This window comes from Marmota marmota, unplaced genomic scaffold, assembly GCF_001458135.2.
Source record: "Marmota marmota marmota unplaced genomic scaffold, marMar, whole genome shotgun sequence".
NCBI lineage: Eukaryota > Metazoa > Chordata > Mammalia > Rodentia > Sciuridae > Marmota > Marmota marmota.
Genome location: NW_025999926.1, coordinates 4,558,221 through 4,560,660, shown reverse-complemented (window position 1 = coordinate 4,560,660; position 2,440 = coordinate 4,558,221). Strand labels below are relative to the sequence as shown.

At 48.8% G+C, this 2,440-nt stretch overlaps 1 protein-coding gene across 1 annotated transcript in view; it reads right to left on the bottom strand.

Annotated features, from left to right (window-relative positions):
• Hsd17b3 (hydroxysteroid 17-beta dehydrogenase 3) overlaps positions 1–2,440 on the bottom strand; it is a 31,516-nt gene that overhangs the window by 9,818 nt on the left and 19,258 nt on the right. The gene's annotated exons all lie outside the window — the stretch shown is intronic.

Here is a 2,440-nt window from a genome sequence, read left to right as displayed (position 1 = left end):
AAAAAAAAAAAAAAAAAAAAAAAAAAAAAAATTAAGAAAGAGGCTGCCCATGGACTAAAATGTTCTTCAAAATACAACTGTACTGAAATCAGGCTTTGTCCTTGAAGCAGATCTGAGACAGAAAGGATTCCAGTGGAAGAAAGAGGGATAGAAATCAAGGACCTGGGAATCAGCAAGCATATTTTTGCCAACATCTCTGTGCTATCCAGAGCCCTGCAGCAGCTTCTCAGTGGACTCTCTCTTGACACTGCTCCTGTCCCCTAGGCCAGGCCCCCATCCCTGTCTCAGAGACACTCTGTATAATGGCTTCCCTAAAGGGGCCCATGGGGAGGGGGCAGCAGAACTCTCTAGACCACCCTGGACTGACACTGAGATGTGGGGTTTGGAGGCAGGTGAGAGAAGGAAGTGGGTATTGGGGTGTCCTGCACCATCCCTGACTCTTCTTCGGGGACAATAAGTCCTGCTGGACACACAAGCCCATCCCCAAAGTCTCCCATACGAGCTCCCCAGCCTTGCTGGGTGAATGGTCCCAACGGGAGAGGCAGCCTTGGATAGAGTGGGTTCCTGTCCCCAAACGCACACCCACTCCCCTGCCCTCCAACTCATTCCCCCGACCCTGCCCTTGACGGAGCGGGAGCTCGACAGGTTTCAGATGACATCTTTGAAGTCGTTAGGCAACACCGGCCATGCTTCCAACCATCGAGGCCAATTAGGGCCTGGCATCTGGAGACACTGACCTTTCATTACTTGCCTTTGTCACTCAGGGAACTTAGTGTCTGTCAGTAAATAAGACAATTTAAAAAAAAAAAATCAAAGCATTTCTCTGCTAAAGGAATCGGAAGGTTGTCACATCCATTTGGGGAAACCCAAATGATCAAACAGCCCAAGATGGAAAGATCGGTGTGTAAAATACTGTGGGAGGGTCTAGTGGTAAGGGCTGCAGACAAGGCTGGACGTATAAAACTTAAAGTGACCATCAGCCAGAGAGCTGCCCACGGCCATCCATTGCTCAGCATGAAAAGAATGTATGTGCTCAGTAATGACGGAGCAGGAAACTATAAAATTCCAGCATGCTGACAGAAAACAAGCAGCACTTATCCTCCCGAAAACGATCTGTGTGTGTGTGTCTGATCGGCTTCCATCGCCCCTCTTTCTGCTGACAGTGACCCCATTGCCGAGCACCCTCGTTGTCGATACTCGGCATTTGGACTAGTGACATTGAGCTTCCCTATTCTCCATCCAGGGTCCCAGCTCTTTGAAATCAGGGATCAGACCTCATTCATTGCTGCAGTTCCCCTGCTCTTCCCGAGCGGTCACCAGGATGCCTTGCATGGTTGTCCACTTTGTATACTGAGCAAGGTGCTCAGCTGCCCGGTGACTACAGATTGAAAGCACAAGGCTGACTCTCTAGCTACAGTAGAGGGAGGGGACTGTACCCCTCAGAGGAAGGGGAAACATTGTATTCACAAAAAAGCACCATCTAGCTGGGCACCATAGAGCACGCCTGTCATCCCAGCACCTCTGGAGGCTGAGGTGGAAGGATCACAAGTTCAAAGCCAGCCTCAGCAACTCAGCAAGGTCCAGAGCAACTCAGTGAGACCCTGTCTCTAAATAAAATATAAAAAGGGCTGGGGATGTGGCTCAGTGGCTAAGCATCTCTGGGTTCAATCTCCCCAGTACAAAAAAAAAAAAAGTATCATCTACCCACCAAGTCATGGGGCCTGAGACTGCGTCCATTCTCAAGGGGAAACTTTCTCTAAACTGTCCCAAGAGGGGCACCTCTTTCTTTTTCATGCAAAGGCATAGTATAGGGTAGCTTTGGGGGAGTCACACTAAACTGAGAATGCAGCTGAATAGCCAAAGGCCCCCAGGCAGACTGTACCTAAGTACTTGCTCCAGCACGCTTTAGTAACAGGTGCAGAATCTGGGGTTCAGGGAGCTAGGTAACCTGCCCAGTGCTGACCAACCAATTAGCAGCCTTGCTGGGATCTGAATACAGTAGTCTCCACTGACCTGTGGGGATACCCTCTGAGACCCTCAGTGGAAGTCTGAAATCAAGGATAGTACTACCCCTCCATGCGCCACGGTAAAGTTTAGTTTATAAACTAGGCCTGGTAAGAGATTAACAGCCCCTAGGACAAAACAGAACAATTATAATAGCACACTGTGATAAAAGTAATGCAAATGTGCCTTCCCTCTCTCTTTCTCCCTCAGAATACAGAATTTCCAGCCTGGCATGGTGGCACACGCCTATAACTTCAGCAGCTCAGACGCTGAGGCAGGAGGTTCGTGAGTTCAAGGTCAGCCTCAGCAACTTATTGAGGCCCTCAGCAACTCAACAAGACCCTGTCTCAAAATGAAACAAAAAGATTGGGCATGTGGCTCTGTGGTTAAGCACCCCTGGGTTCAATCCCTGTATATATATATATATATATATATA